Raw genomic sequence first — 22,221 nt, 5'->3', positions numbered from 1 at the left:
ATGTACATACCTATGATAAAGCTTAATTTATACATTGTACACAGTAATAAATTAATAGTGTTAACTAATAATAAACTAGAAAACGTACAATAAGAGTCAGTAACAATCATTATTTAAAACTTTTGAACTTTTTGTCTCTGGAATTTTTATTTTCAGTCTGAAATTAACTACAGTTAACTAAAATCTTAGAAAATTAAACCAGTGGTAAGGGGGACTACTGTACAACTATTCCCTATCATCACCTTTGTGTGGATGAGTATCATGGTTAATTCTGATTGTCAGTTGGATTGGCTTGAGAGGTACCTGGTATCATTAGTAAAGCACACTTCTAGGTGTATCTGGGTGAGTCATGGGATGTGGCTTTGTGACTAAATCTGTTCCCTCACCCCTTCCTCTCTGACCCATCTCCTACCTTCCCCTCCCTGGTTGCCGTAAGTTGAACACCTTTCCTCTACCATGTCTTTCTGTCATGATGTTTCTCCTTCGGAGGTAGCCAACCATGAACCGATAACTCTGAAACTTAAGCCAAAATAAACTTTTCCTCCTTTAAGGTGTGTATAGGTCATGTATTTTGTCCCAGTGATGAAAAAGTTGATTAACATAAAAAAATTGGGACTAAGGTTGTTGCTGTGACTATACCTGACCACGACATTCAGAAGTTAGAACTGTTTGCAGAAGGAGTTTGTAAAGTTTTGGAGACGCAGGTTAGTGAAGCCTTGAATGCCATAGCAGAATTTTATGGGTAATTCTCATAGGAGCTCGGAAAACCAGAATTCTAATGGGAAGATGGACAGTAAAGATGGTGATCAAGAAGTTTCAGAAGGGAATGGAGACCTGTTGAGAACTGGAATAGAATCCATTCATGTTACATTCTGACCAAACAAAAACAAAAACAAACTTCTCTATGTTTTTTTTTTTTTTCCATCTAGGACTTTCTGGTAGGTTGAATTTAAAGATAATGGACTAATTAAACTGGCAAAGAAATTTCAAGGCAGCATAGCATTCAGGCTGTGGCATGGGTGTTGCTGGCTGCTTTTTTAGATTTATAGTGAGTATCAAGAGAAAATGCAGAACACAAAGATTTGAAAAATGTATAGTTTGACCAGAAAATAAACATATATGAATTCGGGGGCCAATGAAGGTATGGTTACTGAAGAGATTAGTGCCATTAAAATAAGACAAGTACTTTCATTGGGACAATAGGAAAGACACCTTGAAGGCATCTAAGAAGTTGGCCAGTATACTGTTAATCTTAATTGTCAGCTTGACTAGGTTAAGAGACTGCTGGAGAGGTTATTGGAGCATGTGGGCATTATACTCATCAGATCAGTTCATTCAGTGGATTAATCCACGGATGTTCAGAGCTGAATATGCTGTTAGGAGGTGGGGCAAATTGGAGGAAATGGGTCACTGAGGACCTGCCTGTATATCTCTCACTGGCACTCTTCCCCTGAGCTCTGCTTCCCAGGCACCAGGAAGTAAGCAGCTTTGCTCTACCATTCCCTTCCACTGCGATGTTTCTGTCTTGGTGCCAGCCAACCATAGACTAAAATCTCTGAAACCATAAGCAAAAACTAACCCTTTCTCCTTTAAATCGTGTATGCTTGGCATTTGGTTCCAGTGATCAAAAAGCTGACTAATACAGCCAGAACTCACCGATGGCAGGCTCAAGGATGTCAAAATATAAACTCCTTTGAAAGATTTTTCCTTGAAAAGAGAGCTTCAAGGCCACCTACGGAAGTGTTCTCACATATTTAGCCATCCAGGCATGCAGACTACCTCAGCCATGGTCCAAAGGGGCGCAGCTACTGCTCACACTGTTAGCTAGCTCTATCACCAACCATGTGATACTGGTTGCAGGCATGCAGAATTTTTGGGTTGTGTCTAGATATCCACACCCTCCAAAGCCTCATGCAGTCATAGTTGAAGTTTTTTCATAGATAGCTGAACCTAGAGGATGTGATTGATTCATGGTACAATACAAGGATTAAGGGTGCTACGATTAAGGGTGATGATTACCAAATCAATCCACTGATTGATTTGGCACCACCCTAATCCCAGTATTCTGGATACAATATAAGGGATAGAAAGAGGCTTGTCTTGTCTCTTGCTTGCTTGCTTTTGCTATCTTCTGCTTTCCATGAATTTCTCCTCTGTGAGGCCCCTCCGTCAAGCTACCCTACCTTGGAGCAACCCAATTATGGACTGAAACCTCTACAAACTGTAAGCTAAATAGACCTTTCCCCCTTTAACTTTGGTGTCAGGTATTTTATTTCAGCAATGAGAGAAAAGTAAATGAGACAAAAATTGGTACCAGAGAAGTGAGGTCATTGTTGTGACTGTACCCAAACATGTAGCTCAGAAGCCTTTGGAAATGGCTTGTGGGAAGAGTTTGGAAAGGTTTGGAAATGCCAGCTGAAAAGTAGACTTAGAACACCTTAGGGAGATTCTGATTAGAGTTCAGACCAGAAAGCTGATAGGTAAAGACCAGGATTGGGCGGTTTCTGCTAGGAAGAAGGACTACATTGGCTGGTAGACTCCAGATGATGTATGTTATGGCATGGCAAAAAGTTTGTCTGTGCTTTGCTTATGTCCAGAGATTTTTTCCTGAGACTGAGATTAAGGGTGGCAGACTAATTAATCTTACAGAAGAAATTTCAAGGCAGTCTAATATTGAGGCAGTAGTATGGCTACTTTTGGGAGCTTTTAACCAGATTTATGTTGAGAATCAAGACAAAAAACTCAGCAGAATGATTCAAAATGTTGTGAGTTTGGCCAGAAAGAAAGCTCCAGTATAATTGCAGCCTGCAAAGATGGAACCAAGAAGAAATTGCTCCCTGAAAAGACTATCAAGAAAAAGTCAAATATTTCAGAAGAAGATAAGAGAAACAATGGCTTGAGGGCCTCACAAGAACCAACAGAACTCAAGCCTTTGCAGCCTCAGAGTTACAAAGGTAAAAGACTACTTTGAGAAGAAATCCCCAGAGCATTTTCCATAATGGCAGCAACCTAGGGAAGGTTTTCAGGATTTGGTCCATAGGCACTGGATTACAGCCAAGAGAGAAGGACGCCTGCCTGGCTACTGCTCCAGCTGGCAGCAGAACTTGGCATCATCCACATGGTGCTGGCTTTAGGTGCATGCAGAATGCAAGAGTTGTGAGGTCAGGAAGGCTTCCACCCAGACTTCAGAAGGCCTGGGAGGCCAAGCAGTGTGCCCCTAAGAGGGCAGTGTGGGAAGCTGTGAGTGTGAAGCTGAAAGTGCACAGGAGACCCCTGAAATATGGAGAAGCCAGGATTGTGGGTCATCTGAAGAAAACTGCAAGGAGGGAGCAGAACGAGTCCAAAAGAGGAGCCATGGGAGCTACAACCACCAGTAGTGCCATAGAGGTGGAGTCCCTCAAGCCCTTTTGACACAGATTGCCCTGGATGCTGGATGTAGAACTACGGGACTTAATGTTTTTGGTGTCAACTTGAGAAGGAATTGTGATAGATAGTCTGGATTGCCAATTTGATTGGCTTGGGAGCTACCTAGGGGATTAATAAAGCATATTTATGGGTGTATCTGGTTGGGACATGAGGGCATGATCTACGGGATTATATCTAGTTTCTGGCCCCTTCCTCTCTGACTTTCACCTGCTATCTGCTTCTCAACTTCTATGAGTTGAGCAGCTTTCCTCCACCAGGCCCTTCTGCTATGATGTTTCTGCTTTGAAGCCAGCAAAATAGGGACTGAAATCTCTGAATCTATGAGCCAAAAATAAATCTTTCTTCATTTAGTTTGACTCTCTCCATTACTTTGATCACTGCAACAAAAACATTATTAATACAATGAGCCATATTTATAATTATCTTCTTGTTTTCTACATTAGCCTATTAAGCCTTTTACAGACAGGAATCTTGGATATCATCTGCATACCCAAAGCAATCACAGAGGTGCTAGCTCCATGAGTATTAAATAGAATAGAGTGTTATTCTGTTAAATAGAATAGAATGAAACAGAATTGTAATTAAGTCTAGAGTCATAAGACATATCCTTTTAATAACCCCAGTGGTAGTAATACTTTTTAATACTTTGAGCATGTACATACAATTGGAAAAGATCAAAGCCATTTTGTACCTACTTTGACAAATAAAGTGGGTAAATGGGTTGACCAATACTATTTTATTCAAACCCAGAAATGCCAGAAAATAATGTTAATTTCTGTATATGGCTAATCAAGTAAATAGGTATTTTAAAAATTAGCCTTAATATCTTATAATTAAATCCATACCTACCACAAAATGCTTACACAAGAGGGTAATACAATCTTGTTATTTCAAGGATCCATTCAATCAGTTGTGCAACAAAGTACTTTTTATTAAATTTAATAAGCCTAGTATCATCTATATTTAAAGAAGATAAGGTCCCTGTCCCTGAGGAACAAGATATGGAGACAGATCTACACACTTATTGACAAGTGAGACTGGTAAGTGACAAAAGAATCAACACTTGAGATTGAGAACACTGACTCTGGACTTGTTCACTTTCATTGGGAAGGCATTAAGAAGGGGACATGTTTGCTCAGCAAGTATTGGCCCAGCTCAGCAGTCCTAGGATGTAGTACATATGGTGCATGGTGGGTGAAGCCAGCTTATGACAGCCTCTTGATACATGGCTAAGGTATCAAATTGGAGAGAGAGAGAGAGAGAGAGAGAGAGAGAGAGAGAGAGCTTTCTAAACTCATAGTGATACCAGAGCTATATTTCAAAAAGATGAGACTGGAAAACCTCAAGGAGGAAGAGAAGTTAGATAAGGCTTTCCTCTAGCCAGGGATTCACACACTCTTGGTCTCAAGACTTCTATATACTCTTAGGATCCCAAAGAGCTTTTATTTGTTTGGTTACATGTATCTATTTCTACTGTATCATAAATAATAATTGAGAAAAATTCAAACACTATAATGCCCAAGCACATATTCCATTTGCACCAGAGACATGACATAAGACCTCCTGTGAGTGCTGAAAAACTCTTCCTTCTACTCCAAAAAGGATGAGAGTAAAAGAGGAAACTAGAGTGTTACTAGAAAGTACTCTCGCCCTACAAAGGGTTTGGGGATCTCAAGGACACACTTTGAGAACCACAGATCTAAGAAACAAACCCACAGAAGAGATAATAGGGAAGAAAAAATAAACCACTACCCTTCAAAGGGGGCCTCAGTAGGACTTGGTGACAAAAATGAACTACTGGCAGGATTGGGTGGGGTGGGGTGGCAGAGAGGAAAAAGCTCAAAATAAGTCCAACATTTTTACTTTGGGATGTCATGTGCTGTTCCCCTAGCTTCTTCAACATTTATGTATGTAATTAATAAAGATAAAAGCTCACATTATACTCAAAACTGTTGCTTTGTTTTGTTTTCTTACTGACATTCTTAAGCAATCCAGTGGCATTCTACCCACAGAAAGCATCTTCCTCCTAGTGGCAAAGTACCAAGAACTACTAACTGATTGAGCTAGTGTTGGCTAACTTGAGTTTGATAAACAATCTCCTGAGCCCTCTGATGAAAACCATAAAAGTACTGCTTCTCCTCTTGGACAATGATTCACTTTTTAAATATGCGTTGGAATTATTTTCATAAGGGGGCATCTCCCCTTGCCAGTCCAAGAACAATAATGGCAAACCTACTTTAGGAAACACCCATCACTTAACTGTGCCTTTCTTTAAATAGGGTGTGCTCCTTTAATTAGTTTTAATTTAAAGACCAATTAACAGGGTTTCAACATAGAATAACATGATAAAAGTTGACTTTATTGCCTGAACTACTGAATCATCCCTGCTGATTCTAACCGAACCTGAATTTATTTTTATAATACAACTCCGTCCCAATGTCTTTCTGAAACCCACATTGCTATTTCTCTTTCCCTACTCTATTCAGACCCTTTTGTGTTTTAGCCCATCGATCCCATGTTCAGTTTGCCATTTTATTTCAATCAGCCATTGCACTTCCTTTTTTTCTGCCCCATATCTGCAATGTTCCAAGAAGCCTACATACACTCTGAGAATCCCACACAAAGTCTCAGGTGAACCATAGTAATTCGTACATTTTTAAAGAGTAGAAATGCTTTTCTCATACCATGAGGAGTCACGATGAGCCTTTAGCTCACGTTCAAATGTGTCCCCTTCTCCAGCTCTCCCCGCGTGAGGTCCTGCCCTATCACGCAGGACTTGTCTCTCTCTGATCAGATTGCACAGCCACACTTCAGTGCCTTTCCTCATGCCATTCACTGATTAGCTTGGTTTTTTCCTCCCCGCTCCTCTCCTTTTCTTTCAAGGGACATTTCAAGCGTCTCTTCCCATTGGAATCCTTCTCCAGTCCCTCTGGCCTACTTTAGTCACTCATTTCTGATTGCTTTTCCAGTAGCTTCACCATCTTTACCCCATGACTCAGTGGGCTGGGGGCCGCCTGCTGCTGTAAGGTCATGGTGTATCAGCCATTCATAACTGCTGCTTGAATGAATTGACACTCAACATAGATAGCAAAAGAGAAAAGTTCAAATGACCTGACTCAACGCATGTGCAGAAATTTTGTAAATCTGGAGTCTACATTAGATCTTTTTCCTGTTGATAAGAAACTGTTGCTTTGTGGCATTTAGCACCAAGCATGTCACAACATTTCAAGAACAATTATATTTCCAATTCATCTTCACAGAGTGGTTAATAAGGAAGTTTTCAACTGAGGGAAGGAAGAAATAATGCAATGAGATCCAGAGTAACAAATCTGGAGATCTGTGCTACATTAGCATATCTCTAGCTCTGTGTCCAGTCACAGTACCTCGCTCACGAGTGGACATTATGAAGTTCTTACTGCCTGAAGAATATAGCTGTCTGAACTCACTCTGAACCTCTGCTTCAATTGGTCTCTAAATCTGAGCTCTTTCCATGTCCCTCATGACTTCTTTCAAGATTGAGTTCATATGGCCATTCCTTCCAGCCTATCTTGACCAGAGTCAAAAATGTTAGCACTGAAACGTCCATTGTTGCCACCTTTAATTAATAAAAGACTGAAGCCAGTTGGACTAGGTGACTTGTTTAAGATGACATCAGACTCTGAGGCTCTCGGGCTTTCCTGCTGTCTTTACACCTTACCCTCTTCAGTCTTTATTCATTCAATGCTTCTCTTACTGCAGTATCTGCTTAAAGTTGTTCCATATGGGACAGACTTATTCCTTCTACTCAGGCATTGCCAACCTACAGCTTGTAATGTGGCCCCACAAGACCGCAAATTTTTAGTGCGATGCTTAGTGGTATTTTTTGTAATTTAATTGCACTATGCCCTGCACAGATTGCATAGGTTACAGTGGAATGCTGTGGACACAGTTCAGTGCTAACCCTGCCTTTTGTGCTGCCACACAATCAGCTCAATCAAAACCCTGAGTGTATCATATGTTACATGTGCAGTGCAACAATGGTAGCCCTTCAACCTGCCTACATGTGTCTGTGCCTAAGCAGACATGTATGTTTTCTTATTTAATTACTAATGTGGACTTGGGTTATTTTGTTTAAAAAATTTAGTAAGTTGAAATATTTGTTTAAATAAACAAAGTTGTTGTTACTTGATTACATTAAATGTATTATATATGTTATATGCGGCCCAAAACATTCCTCTTCATTCAGTGGGACACAGGCAGGGTTGGACACAGTGTTCTACTAGTGGGGTCTGCAATGTAATGGGAGACACATGGCATCTGGAATTAAGCCCAGATTCCAGCGAAGATGCCTCATTTCATATATGTGTGAACTTACATAAGGTATGTAAAATTTTGAGTCTCCATTTCCTCTTTGGTAAAATAGGTCTTAACATGAGTGGGGTCCAATAACGTGCTGGGGATTGGACAAGCTATCAGAAGGTGGAGGTCAACACCTGTCACAAGCTGGATGGGGGCAAACCCAACACTGAGCCCTTACTGGATGGCCTAGAGAGGGTGGACTATGTCCCTGCCATCTTCCATTCTAAACAGTTCCTTGATTCCGATTCAGGATAATGTCCACTAAAATAAAACAACAGCTTGTTTTCCAAAAGGGAAATGTTTATGCTCCCTTTGTATGGCATTATAAGGAAAAACAACAGAGAGCTTCCCAAAGATAAAAACTCAAAACAAAATAAAAAACTTTACCTCTCTGCCAAAGTGACGTCAAAACACTCAAGATCTTGAGTAGTTCAAAACTCTAAAGCCTGACCCGATAGTCAAGGGCATCAAACTCACAATGCATCTGTTTTAGTCTTCTTACCCTGACCAAAGGCCATGTTTCCTACTTGACTAGATATGGTATCCTGTAACCCTTAACTCTTTGTCTTTATGTGTAGAAGTCAAATTTTTATCTTTCTGAAGCAGAATAAGCACGAAGCCTGGCCCAGACCATGTCTTATGTCTGCTTTTTTTAAAAGGCATGCTCTGTTACTTAAAAACAAAAAATGAAGCATTACAAACACTGCATGATTTATATGTTTATATTCACACAGAAAAACGGGTGGAAAAATAATAAACCCTTAACAGTAGTAACCCCAGGAAGTGAATAGAGATGAAATAATTGTCTCCTTTTAAATATATCTCATAACTGAATGGAACTAATGGACAAGGAGTCACTTTAGCAGTTTATCAAATAATTCCTTGTTAAAGGGCATGCTTTTTCATTCTTAATAAAACAGATCTTGGTTGCTGTTATCTTTATCCCTAACTGGTCTCCACTTTCCCCAAAACAAGTTAGCAACAGCAATTTAGAAGATGGTGGACAATTTGATCTCAAAATTACTAAATTAACAACAAACTTCAATTACTAAAAAGTCTAATGGTAAGAATATTTAGTTCCCCCCCCCTTTTTTTAAATAAACACAGCTATGTACAAAGTCACCTCCCTGAGACAACAGACACTTGGCTGATTGAGTAAATGGGATAAATCCAAAACTCAGTGAGCAGCCAAATTGAAATTCTCATTTTTTAAGATTACTATGAATTGTTCCTTACCCAGCCATCTTGGAGCCTATAGTGGATACTGTGCCTTCCCTTGTTCCTATGCCAGGCGAGTGTCAACAGCCCCAGTTGCAATACTGGCTTTTGGTAGCTCACTCACCCTTGCCCCCTCTGCAGAAGAAGTATCCTCAGCTCAGAAGAATCACCTCATCAACTTGCCAGGAGGTTCTGTACCTCCTGCGTGGCCGATAGTGCCCCTAAAAAGCACAATGTAACAGTATTCTGGTGTGCCATTAGTGTTATCAAGCTACCCTAGAACTTCATCTAAAAGCACATCACTCTCTCTGCTTATTTTCTTACCATTTCCTTACTTCCTTCTAAGGTGTCTTTTTCAGTAAAGCACATGTCCAAGATGAGTAAATCATTCTTTTCAGGTCTGTGATAGTACCTTTGGTTACCCTAATGAAAGTATATAGAATTACTTTCACATAATTTATAATTAATTGAGATTTTCATTTAAAAAATAAATACCAAAAAACTAGCTCAAACTACCAAATCACACCCAATTCATGCATGAGGAAATCTAAAATGTTGCTCAGATTAGTAATAACACCCAGTGCTCCAAGAAAGAGAAACCAGAATAAAATGTTATTTTTATGCTCCATATACGTGATGTTTAATAAACATTTAACAACTGAGGAATTTTTTGCTAAATTCATTTGATTGGAAATAATACCTAGTTCAAGAATGAAAAGGACTGACAACTGAATGTTTAAAAATGTTTGAGAGTTTTGTGAAATTTTGAAAACCCTGGAAGACCTGCTAAATAGTAGTAACTCTTCAGATTTGGGGGACAGAGAGAAAAGAGAATGGGCCACACACCAGTCTTTGACTTGACTGGAAATTCCAGCATGGCTCCATCTCCATCTTCCCATCCAGTAGATCAGGGGAAAGAGTGGACCCCTGCTGGGTACCAAAAGATTAATTAATCTTTTTGAATGACCCTGGAAGGCAGGGTTAACAGCTGTATGAAATACTAATGACAACAATACACAAAAATATACTAACGTTATAGTTGGACTTTTTGAAACCTAGTTGAAAGAGTATTAGATTAACAAACTGAAAGAAATAAAGGGGGGAAATAGCGTGTTGGTCAGTCATTCAAATAGAACCTAACTTTCATTCATAGGAATAATTGGAGGGCTGGGGATTTAGCTCAGCGGTTCGGTGGCCTGCCTTGCAAGTGCAAGGAACCGAGTTCAATCCCCAGTACCCCCCAAAAAAAAACACAGGAATAATTGGAATTTCCTTTTTCAAAAGAATCTATTTTATAGCATGATCTTAATCCAGAGTAGTTATGTATAAACAGATTTTTAGGGTAAAAACAAAACAAAAATGATATCTTTTCCAGCAGTGGATTCAAAATCTTCATGGTAAAAATCAAAGGAAAATATATGTATCACATCACTTTCTGTGACAAATGCAAGCAAATGATAGGAATGTAGTTTATCACCTCTGCAGTGTAAAGAGGTTAATCTTATTTTAAGAAATCCATGAGGTCTAACCATAAAACAAACCATACTTTAAAACAAATACCCGTGATTTGAACATTGGAAGATCTTGTACACACTTAAAAGACTCAGTCCAGGACAGCATATCTTTTCTCAAACAAGCTCACCATTGTTTTTTTTTAAATAGTGTAAGTGAACTTCTTTTAGAATACCTTCAAACACCACAATAAATTCTTTTGAAATTTTCAGGGAAGAAAAACTTTTGCCCTTTGATGTTGGATTCAACTTTCAAAAACAGCCAACACTTATTTTCAGAAAAGGCTAAGGAAAATGGAATTAAAGGATGGGATAGTTAAGGCAATTACACAGGTGTCGTAATTTACAAAACTACTCAAGCAGAGGGAAAGTCAGAGGTGGTTGCTGTATCCCAGCCTTCCGCATCCTTGCTCTGTCATCTATTTCTGGTATTTCCTTGGAGTTTTTGGCAGCTGGACATAAAATCTGTTGATTTTTTTTATAGTTCCAAAGTGTAGACCTCAGAATATAAACTGAGTCGTATAACATGATAATGATATTCATAAGGGTGGCTGCTCTTAGTGATGTCAGTTTGAGATTTGAGTCCTGTTGCCTATATGCTTATCAATTATGTTTTCATAAATGCTTATGTGACAGGTATGGAAAGAGCAGGACCCTGAAGCCTGGCTTCATGGCTTCATAGTCTTTCTCCAAACTTACTAAACCCAAATACCTAGTCTCTCTGGATACCCACTTCATCATCTGTTAAATTGCAATGATAATTGTGCCTACCTCTTGTTGTTTAGATTAACTGACTTCATGCATTTCAAATGCTTAAAACAATGTCTTCTGCACTGTCAACACTAAATAAGTATATATTTACTCAAGATATTTCATGCAGTAGCTGTAACAGTCAAAGAATGAGAAGTCAGCTTCGAAAACAAACAACAAAAACCAGCTTGTATTGATTCAAACAATATACTGTCCTAATCCAAGTCACAGGTCCTTAAGTGAACTGAAAGCTATATAGTAATTCACAGGGCTCTGAATACTTTGTACACAGTTAGTTATTGAGAGACACTTTCAAGTGTAATAACTGCAAATCCCGATAGGATTTTAGGAACCTTCAAAGAGATGACAGTATTGCAATTACCAAAAACTTGAGTCATCTGTAGGAAATGGAGGCATCTTGGGACCTAATGTTACATAAAATAAATAGGACTCACAAATTTAAATATTTCATGGTTTGACTTATATGAGAAACCCAATTATAAATAAAGAACAAAAGAAAAGATAAGTAAGAGGAAGTAGGAAGATAGATCTTCTCAAATGGATTGGGGATCAAGAGATAAAAGGAGGAGGGAAAGACAAGAAAGATTAAAAAAGAAATTAAGATGTGTTATGTACCCACACTGACTCCACACAAAGAATATAAACATTATGTATTGCAAACATGTACTAATAAAAATAATGTTTTAAAAAGTGATGGCTCTTAAATTGTTTTTATTGAATATAAGAGAATAAAAACTGAAAAAGAATCCTTGCTCCAGAGATAATTCTTAAAAAATGTATACCCCAGAATCAATAGAATATGATAATATAACTTGAAAGAGAACACATAGCTAGTAGATTCCTCTACTTTTCAAGTGCAGCCTCAACGTGAAAAGGGAAACTATCCCAAAGTTCAATTATGAGGATAATAAGCAAGCTTGAAGTTAAAGTAGTGATAAGGGCCTCCAAGGGAAGATTGTCTTATATATGAAATGAAGAATACGTGGGAAAATGTGGAAATTTTGAGTGAACATAAATATTTGCTAACGTAGGTGTTAAATAATTAGCCAAGAGGGCCAGAGATTTAGCTCATTGTTTCTACCACTTGCCTCAAGCTCAAGGTCCTGAGTTCAATCCCCACTACCAAAAAATAAATAAAAATTTAAAAAAATAATTGGCCAAGTGAATTCTGAAACTCAGAACTATTTTTTTTCCAGTTCAGGGACAACGTTCCTTGTTCCAGTCAAAAGTGAGATAACCAGGCAAGAGGGAAGAGCTCCCAAATGTCTTCCATGTTGCTCTGTGAGTTCCTGGTAGCTCTTGGTCTGGACTATAACCATGGTTCTGTAACCTGGGTCAGCTGGTCTTCACAAAACACCACTACAGCTGACACATGTAGCACTGAATAGCTTTAATGAATACAAATGGTTCCATTGGGTCCAAAGGCTCAGATTTCATTTGGAACCATTTGTTTTATATTTCAACTAACAAATATTAGTCAAAGAATCTAAACTAGGTATGGAGATATATACTTCGAGGTGCAGTGTGTTGACCCAAAAGCTAAGAAAGAGATTCAAATTTAGCATCTTCCTGAAACTCCATCTTGTATAACAGCATGGGGGAACTAAGAAGTGGGAAGGGAGTAGGGAGGGCAAGGGAGAAAGAGAGAAATGAGGACAGAGGAGGCAGAAGGTAGGGAAGTTTACATTTGTAGACACAATCCACTTTTCTTAGTGTCTTGGAATGCCCTAAAAAGAACTTAATGCATAAGTGTAGGGAAGCTTGCTTTCTGATAATCCATTGTAATCCATCAACATAAATTTGAGAAAAATTGAAAATGTTGTTTCTTGTTTCTTTGCATCTCTCATGTGCTCTACTACCACCATCCCAACCTATGACAAAGTTGTGAATTCTTAGCACATTTCTATATGAACATGTGACTCTTGACGCCACCCCCTCAGCTAGATTTGGGAGCTTTTTTACATAAAGTTTGGTTTTTTTGAGTTAGCCCCTAAATAAATCTACTTTTGTGGTGTTTTTGCAGGTAAAGAGCACAACTCAACATTGATTTTTAGTGTAAAACCTGGAAGATGATCAAGTATAATTTATCATCATTATAAAAATTAGGGTGAAATATGTATCTTAATTTTATCTATTAAAAAGAAATTTTGGGGCTAGGGATTTAGCTCAGTGGCACTGCACTTGCCTTGCAAGTGCAAGGCCCAGTGTTTGATCCTTGGTACCAAAAAAATAAAGAAAGAAAGAAAGAAAGAAAAGAAATTCTTTTAGAAAAAAATAATTGTTAAATTGTCTCAGGATTTTCATAGTAATTTTTAAATAATGCTTATACCCTATTACACATAATCCTAAATTATGTAATGCCTTCCATTTATAGTTTGGATCAAATATAACTTGAATTAGATCATTGAACATCTGGGACATGTAAATCCTATATTTACCAAGCTATAAAAATGACTATGTTCTGTTATCATAGCCCCCTTTACAACTGACCCATCTACATCATTGTTAACATTTTTGTACTGCCTTTTTCTCTTTAGCAAACTGAGAGTCCAAGTGTGTCAGTTGCATTGTATCATCTTTAAAGCTTGATGACCTCTTGGAGATGAATTTGAATTCTCCTGCCCTCTCCTCACCCCCATCCCCACCCCGCACACACTCTCTCTTCTTGGTATATTTTCTGAAGGGCCAGAGCTCCAGAGTTTATTCCATTATGACTGAATATCTAAAAGGTGGCAATGATAAAGCATATGACATCATGAAAACTATGTTATTTTGACTTTTAAATTTTCCTTAAAATATAAATTCTAACTAAGGCTGCCAGGAAATTTTGCAAAGATCAGGATGGTTTTTATTCATTTTAAGTGGGTAAAACCAGAATTCCTTGGCCTTACAAATTCTTGTGGTCACCATGAACAGCCCCTCCTTTCCAACATCAAGTTCATCTTCCGTGTTTACTCAAATGTGTTTGGCCCACTAATGCTTCCCTTAATGAGAATGCAGTTCCCTGCCAGAAGTCCCATTTGGGTGATTTACTTTTTCTTTGTTGATCATATCAAGCAAATCATTACAAATAATAATACTGTAATAGCATGGTTCTTTCCAGGAAATGTCATCTTGCTGATGGCATCTAAGACTGGATATTATTAAAATCTGGCTCTTTTTTTTTTTTTCATCCTGGCTGCACTGCAATTTAATACCCCTTGAAAAGAGACAACATGGAGAGATGTTCTGGCTTGTGATCTGCATTTTAGGTTGGTGGTCAGATAAAAGCTCTGATAGAACTCTTTCCAAGGATTTGCTGTGCATGCTCAAATTCTTTGTTCTATGTTGACTCAAGCTATTTTCTAAAATACCTCTGTAAAAATAGGCCATTAAGGCAGTTCAGAATTAAATAGAAAAGCATTTCACTTGTCTTTCTTTTTCAGAGTACATGTAATCCAAATCATGTGATTAGCCTTTAATTAATGGGACAATTGACTAATGTAAAATTTAACACAAAACCTTTTAAAAAAAAAAAAGCTCCTTTCTGAAATAAAAGCACTTGATTCCATACTATATTTCATTTGCTTTTACTCCGTTGGTTCTGATGTTCAGCCGTCACACAGGAAGAGACTAAAGGAAATGGTGTTGGCTTTGGTGAGCCATACAAAACCTATATATATTAATATTCATTTCCAAGGGAATTTGGTAAAAACACACTTAGTAAATCACTTCTCAAAAATGTGGCAGAGAGTACTCTTTGGCAGGAGACGGATAACAGAAAAAAAGTGTAAAGAGACATGGGGGAAAATGCTTAATGTTTGTGTCAGGGTTTATTTGGTTACAATTACAGAATACCCCATCAAAAATAACAAAAAAAAAGTGGGAATTTCTATCTCACTTATTCAGAGCCTGTGAAAAGTCTGCTGATAGAGTTGTAGCACAGCTCAGCAATGTCAGAACTCTGAGCCAGAAAACATCCATCAAATTTTTCAAGCATTCGTTCCTCATTCAACACCCTTAAACATTCCCTGGAGCCTTCCATGCATTGCAAGTGTCAGGACAGAGGTACAAGGCCATGTGGCTGCTACAAACATAAAGTAATGTAGCGGATTTTTTTGTTGAGAAGTTCTATGGCAGAAGGGGGACAGGGAGAAGTCTCATACGGACGAAACCAGAGTAAAAGAGTGTGACACGACAGTAAGACATTAATTTGATTGTTACAAACTACTCGCTTGGGTAAGGACCCTCGCAAACAAAGCAGGATAGGAACTTTCTGGAAGATTACTAGGTAGCTGACAAAACTGAAAGGCTGGAAGTTTAGAAAACAACAAAACTAAAGGAATACACAATCAGTGTAATGAAAAAACAACTGCTTGGCTACAAGTCTACCAGCGGGAATTGGGTACGAGTCAATGTCAGGGCTCAATAAGTGCTACTATTTCCCTTGTATCATTGCAAGTCTGGCCACAGGACTAGACCAATTTACATCTACTCTGAACTTACTAGCTCTTAATTTGGACTCTAAACAAGTTATTTTTATTCCCCTTAATCCTCATTCTAACACTCCAAAGAAAGCAAGGGTTTGATTTTGCAGGCTGGAGTACAGACTGAGCACTTTGCCTAAGGTTATAGAGCTGTCCAGAGAGACCTTGCATGCAGGCACAGAAAGCCAAGCTCCCAATAGCCTCTGCCTCTCAAAATCTAAGTAGGAGCCTCTGAATTCCTGAACAGATGGCCTGCACTCAAACTTCCATGTGCCAGGAAGAACACACAGGTGACCCTTGTGGCTTCCCAAATGAACATATGGCTGACTCTTCAACACAAGGAGGGTGTCCAAATGCTGCCAAAGAAAGATTTACAGACATCACTTCAAACCACACAGACAGGGAAGAACTAAAATAAGTGAAAGACTCAAATTTGAGAAGAAACAGTCTATTCTCAGAGTAAATTTCCCAATGTTAGCTACGTTATGAATTTTGTTCAGCCTAGGAATACCTCAGTACTCTGTTCTAGTGCATGCAAAGACAATAAAATCCAATATTACATGTTTGTTTCTCATTTGCTTTAAATCATCCCAAAACAACATTGACAAAATAAGGTTGCCTGTCTTCAGAGCCTCAAATATTTAAATGATTTCTAAGAAATAACATAATCCAGGTTTAATTCAAAAAGAGTTGTGTTAAACATAAAAAAGTAAAACTAAAGCAGCCTTGTGTTTTTATTCTTCCCTATAATTCTAACCTTTGAGAAGTAAAGGATGATCATTTTTTATGGATGCAAGTTTCAGCCAGCCACATTGAGGTCATCTTTTTTCTAGGCAATACAGAAATACAACTATGCCTACCAACTCTCCTTAGCACTTTTCCCTGAATCCATGAGCTATGTCAACCTGTAGTCCAACAGTGCCACTAGCCAGCAGGTAGAGAAGACTCGAAGGCTGAAGCTCACATTAACCAACCCTAAGGAATGATGACTGGACTTCTGTTTCCCATAGAGAAAGAATTTATACTGTTCCTGAAATATGGAATGGGTTTATGTGTGCAACACTGATATATTTTGACAGCAGGGATGTTAATGCAAATGAGAGGAAAGGGAAAGTTAAAGCTTCCTGGAAATGGGCACCTTTTCCATTCTCTATGGTCTTCACGTTACAAAAACAAAATTTTGATGGAAATTTTATGTGTCTGTAAATAAACATACAAAGTCTATAAGGTGAGGTATTTTTCTTACAGAAGATGTCCTTGTCTAGCAAAATCCAGAATTTGGATTAAAAAGGATACATGACTCAGGAGGAGACTCAGCTAAGGTAGGAAAAGGAAGAAAACAACCAGGAATGCATCTCAGAGAAATTCCACTTTAATAGATTTTTTTTCATATTTTAACACAGTCTCAAATTTCCAAAATATCATTGTTCTCCATTTAATAAATAAATGATATAGAAAACTTCTGAAAGTTTTTTTTGTTTTGTTTTTGGGTTTTTTTTGGTACCAGGGATCAAATTTAGGATTTTGCACCACTTGTGAGGCAGAGGACACCACTGAGCTAAAGTCCGGGCCCAAAATCAATTTCTTAATATGAGTTTTTTTGTCTTCATATGAGAATTTTTAAGTCTCATAATTATCCTCAAAGATATTCTTATTTAAAGCTTTAAGCTAATGACTTTTGGGAAATTTTTTTTTTAGGAAGAAAAAGAACCCATATTAATAATGAGACATGACAAATTCTAAGCATGAAGTCTTTGCATTTTCTTTTCACAAGTTTTAGTTCTCAATGTGAGACCTTGGCTCTCAAAATTTCATTTATTTTATAATTCTATAAATATGAATCTTAGAAAATTTGGCTCTTGATAGTTTTCCGATAGTCAAAACGGGCAATTGAATTATTGGTAGCCACATAACGTAGGCAATTTGGACAAAAGATTTGCTTTCATCTCTGACTGTTCCTGCTACTTATTTTTCATTTCTAAAGTAAATATTTTGAGAGGAAGTATTTTATGACAGGGAGGAACATGTTATCTATATTAAACTAACTTTTATTAGGAAAACTCCATACTGATTTAAACTCCGTACTGACCGCCTCTTTTGCTATCCTGATAGAAATATATTATGGAAATTGAAAAGGTCAATAATAAAATCAGAAAAGCTCTGGTTTTCCTTGCTAATTATAATCATGCACAAATTTAGTCTTCTTGTAGTTTAATGGAGAGGACCTTCTGAAGAAATGTGTTTCATCATCGCTTCTCGGCGTTTTGGCTAAGATCAAGTATTTCATGTAAAATGTGAGTACATAGAACATGCACCATTAAACACACTCCCCTTTATCTAAAAATGACTCCATTGAGCTTTTGAGGTTGCCTTTAAATCTTTTTTTTTATTATTTCTGAAAACTTATCTCAAACTTTCTCTAAAATTTTATCTTTCCCTTTGAAAAATACTTTGATAGTTTTTGCTTTCTCTCCTTGGTTTCTGTATTCTTATGCTCTTGTATAAATCTATAAATACTTGGTTTAAGAGATACTAGTTAGTAATAGTAAGTCTGAAGGTGTGTTATTTGATTTTTTGATTCTTGTTTTCTTAATCAACAAAATGAAAAGATTGGCAAAAAAAGATCTCTACAGTAACTTTCTGTAAAAATTAAAGTGATTGCTCAATAACAATTCCTTTCCCCCATATATGCTGGCCTTCAGTCCTGCATGGCACTTTAGCAAAGAGCACAACAAATACCAAGGTCACTGTGTAGTGGACATAAGTCCAAAATTCTTTACTCAACTGAATTATCTAGTTTTACTTCACATTTCCTAATTGGGTTTGGTGAAATTTATCAAAATGACAGAGAAAATTATTACTTTTCATCTTCTGCTTTTGGCCCTGAAATCTGTATCTGAAACACTTCCATCTTTCACTTTGTAGAATCTTTTCACACCCATATTAATAGAACTAAAAGTTACAAAAATCTGTATGATTTGAAATGAGAAGATGGCCTCTTTCACAGAAGGGGATCTTGAAATATACCAAGAATTGCTTTATCTAATACATTAAACACTGAATGTTTTGCAGAAAGTTTACTTTGAAGAGATACAATTAAGTTCAAATTATGCAAAATAAAATTTTCAAGTGACAATGTAAGGATTTCTTTTACTGAAGTAATGGAGATTTTGTACTATGTGAAACAATATTTATACAGTTAACAATCTGCTAAGCACAGTAGTACTTTCAGTGTTTTGTGGCCTTCCTGGAAACGATGATTTGTTTCAGTTGTTAGGTTGTGCTTACTCTTCCTTCTCAGTACCATCATTAGTTCTTCATACATGACACATACGTGTGATTGTTCACTTCATGACATGGGTGCCACGGCACAGTAATCACCTAAAACTAAGAGAAAGAAAATCTTAAAAGTGAGGTGACTAAAAAACATTCATATCTGGAAGGATTTTTTAATTTTTTCTCCTATGTGCATTTAAGCAATATGATTATAATCAAGCAAATTAACATCTCACATAGTTTGTTTGGTAACCCACTTAAAACGTACTGTTAGGTAAGTGGGCTAACAGGGAGGTTACAGCAAAGAGGCAAAGTGGAGGCAACATGGCAGCCTTCTTCTAGCTCCAAAAAGCCATCTCCCCTACTGTGGCCACCAGCCTTGTGTTCCAGGTCAACTGTTTCTACAATTCCAGTTGGATTCATTGACTGGGCAACATGAAGAATCAAATGCCAAAACATCTCATGAAACATAGTTTCTGATCATTATTTATGATTCCCTGATGCACACAGAGTTTCAAGATGCTGGTGAACATAGTCTTCCTCTACAGACACAGCCAAAGAAGCTGACGTAATTATTACAATGCTGCCTACTGGTATCAGTGCAATAGACTCTTATTCTGGAACAAGCAGAAATCTCTTTTAAGAAGTGGAGAAAAGTTTGTTATTAATAGATGCCAGTATTATTGACTGTGCTGTTCCAAAGGAATTAGCTAAAGAAATTGAGAACATAGGAGCAATTTTCAGAGATGCCCATGTTTCTGGTCAAGTCAGAGCTATAGGGTCTGGGAGCCTCACAATTTTGGTAGGAGGCATGGTAGACAAATTGCTATTAGCCCAGACCATCTGGGGTAAAGGAGCTCTGCTGTGGGGTATTATGAAGCTTCTGGCACTGGGAAGGCTGCAAAGATTTGCAACAGCACACTGTTGGCTGTTATTATGACTGGAATTGCTAAAGCTATGAATCTTACAATCAGGTTAGGGCCTGACCCAAATCTGTTGGCTGAAATCCTAAATATGATCTCAGGACAGTGTGGTTCAAGTGATACTAATAATCCCATATTGCAGTGATGGATCAAGTAGCTTCAGCAAGGATCTATCAGAGTGGATTTGGAATACCACTCACAGTGAGGACCTGGGATTGTCACAAGACTCTGCTACCAACACCAGAGCCCAATCCTTCTAGAAAGCCTAGCCCATCAGATCCACAAGAAGCTATGTGCAAGGGGTACTCACAGAAAGACCTCTTATCTGTTTTCCAATTTCTACAAGAAGAGGAGACCCTCTAAGTATGTCCTTTGTCTGTGAACACTGTTGGGAAACTCCTGGCTCAATTCACAAGCCATAATGGATTTAACAAAAGGTCATCTATCTGCTTTTGATTATCCAGGCCACAGTAATCCCTAGGATTTTTCACCCATATTAAAATGCTTTTTCTTTTCATCTGTTTAGCCAAGATATATTATCTAAAAAATGGGGTTTTTTCTGCATATCACAGGTAATTCCTGCTTACTAGACAGAAAAATTGCCCTTTTAAAAAAAAATTTACCACTGACCATTTTCAACTAAGTCTTGAATCCCTCAATTAGGATACCATTTGCTCTACTTCATAAATAAAAATGAAATATTTTGTCAACAGAATTAAACCCATCTAAAGGAAAGTAAAGAAATCAGTGTGTTCTTACAGGGAGTTAGGGAAAGGAAACACAGTGACTTGCTACCTATATCTCTCAGGAAGTTTGTCCTGTTAACAGAGCCAGAAGAGTATCCTGTGTAAATGGGCTCACTGATTCATTTCCAAAAGAGCTGATAAAACAAGACAACTTGCTGCTGCATGTTTTGCAATTTGGACACATTTATAGGATTTAAATAGTTACCACTTCCAGAAGTCAGCAGATCTGTTTTTCTTATTTTTGTTATTTTCCTTCCTTTTACATTCTTACTACATATATTTTTACTTCAAAAAAAAAAAAAAGATTTCTTCATATCTCTTTCAAAGTCAATAATGAAATTGACTTTACATAATTGTTACATTATTTAAATATAACCTAGTGCTCACTTTGGCAGCATGCATCCTAAAATCTGATACAGGGAAGATTAGTGTGGCCCCTGCACAAGGATGACATGCAAATTCATGAAGCATTCCATATTTCTGCTGCACAGGCATACAAGCTTCAGCCAGAGGCCTACAGCATCAGTGAGTGGGTGCAGATCCCAGGGAGCAGTGTTGCAATCCAGAGCTGTGGGGCTGCAGGCAGATCCCAGCCAGGGCTCTGCCCCAACACCAGAGGAAGCTCGTGCACACCCACCCAACCAAAGGCCCACCAAGAAAAGACCTGAAGAAGCACACAAGCTTCAGTAAGAGGCCTGCCCCATAGTACTGGTGAGTGTGAGCAGAATCCAGTGACTATGGTCCAGAGTGGCACAGTTTCAGGCAGATCTCAGTCAGGGCTCTGCCCTGACCCTGCAGCACATCTGCCCAGTGAAAGGCCCAACCAGAAAAGAGCTGCACAGGCACACAGGCTTCAGCCAAAGGACTGAGCATCAACCACAGTCAAGGGCCCTCCTGGAAAACAGCTACACAGGCAAAAGCCAGAGCCCCCCACCCCACCCCATACCATTGTTAAGGGCACGGAGACTCTAGCCAGAATCCTGCTCAGACAAGAGGAACTGGGGAGCACAGCCTCCAGCCAAAGGCCCTCCCCAACAACAGGGACATAGAGGCCCCAGCAAAAGGCACATCTAGATACCATCCCAAGTGGGCACAGGCCATAGGCAGAAGCCTACCCAGACAACAGGTGAGCTCAGGGATCCAGAAGGCCACCATTCTAAGACAAGGAATTGATGTACTGGTGAGCAACAGAAAAAAGGCCACTCAGTAGCTTGTTGAGAATTGAAGACCAATGAGTGAACAAAAAGTTGCCTCAACAAAGGCACAGCAGGCTGCATCTGTGGAAATGAGAAGATTTTTTTTTTTAAAGTCCCAAAATAAAACTTCCAGATCATATAAGGCAACAACAAAGGGAAACAAGAGAAAGCAATCTGATATGCAACCACACAGTTTCCCTAACCTGGCAATGAAAGAGGATCTGGAAAAAAAGAAATCAGAAATAATTTCTCAGATAACAGCAGAGATTGTGCCCTTAGTGCAAGACATGATTTATAAATCTAGAGCAGACACAGATTTAAAAAAATAGAGAACCTAAGGAACATGATGG

The 22,221-nt window shown here is 38.2% G+C and overlaps 1 non-coding gene and 1 pseudogene across 1 annotated transcript; both read left to right on the top strand.

Moving 5' to 3' along the window:
• The first annotated feature begins 261 nt into the window (after window positions 1-261).
• On the top strand, window positions 262-20,292 carry LOC104865397 (annotated as a pseudogene).
• A 762-nt stretch (window positions 20,293-21,054) lies between these two features.
• Window positions 21,055-21,157, top strand: LOC117286036. Its single transcript, XR_004517178.1, has one exon. It is a non-coding gene; the product is annotated as a U6 spliceosomal RNA (small nuclear RNA).
• The last annotated feature ends 1,064 nt before the right edge of the window (window positions 21,158-22,221 follow it).

This window comes from Fukomys damarensis, unplaced genomic scaffold (genome assembly GCF_012274545.1).
Source record: "Fukomys damarensis isolate Sample0158 unplaced genomic scaffold, DMR_v1.0_HiC HiC_scaffold_14, whole genome shotgun sequence".
NCBI classification, from domain to species: Eukaryota; Metazoa; Chordata; class Mammalia; order Rodentia; family Bathyergidae; genus Fukomys; species Fukomys damarensis.
Note: the sequence above shows the minus strand (reverse complement) of the source record. Positions and strands in the feature narration are given on the sequence as shown.